The following is a 416-nucleotide window of genomic DNA, read 5'->3' on the forward strand; positions in this document are numbered from 1 at the left end:
GGCGCGAAAACCGCGTCAGCCGGGGCGGCGCAAAAACCGCGTCTGCCGGGGCGAAATCAAAAAAAAAAACAAAGAAAAAAGCCCGCGCTTAATCAAAAGAAAACAAAGAAAAAAGCTTGCGCTTAATCAAAAGAAAACAAACAAAAAAAGTTCGCGCTTAAGCCTGGCGGTGGAACCACCGGGGCAAACAGACCTGGCGATCGAGTGAGTGGGCCGCCAGCCGGGGTGAGCCAAAAAGTGCAAAGTCCGAACCGCGTCAGCCGGGGCGACGCAAAAACCGCGTCAGCCGGGGCGGCGCGAAAACCGCGTCAGCCGGGGCGGCGCGAAAACCGCGTCAGCCGGGGCGGCGCAAAAACTGCGTCAGCCGGGGCGGCACGGAAAAACGAAAACCGCGTCAGCCGGGGCGGCACGGAAAA

This window comes from Rhipicephalus microplus, unplaced genomic scaffold (genome assembly GCF_043290135.1).
Source record: "Rhipicephalus microplus isolate Deutch F79 unplaced genomic scaffold, USDA_Rmic scaffold_137, whole genome shotgun sequence".
Taxonomy (NCBI): Eukaryota; Metazoa; Arthropoda; class Arachnida; order Ixodida; family Ixodidae; genus Rhipicephalus; species Rhipicephalus microplus.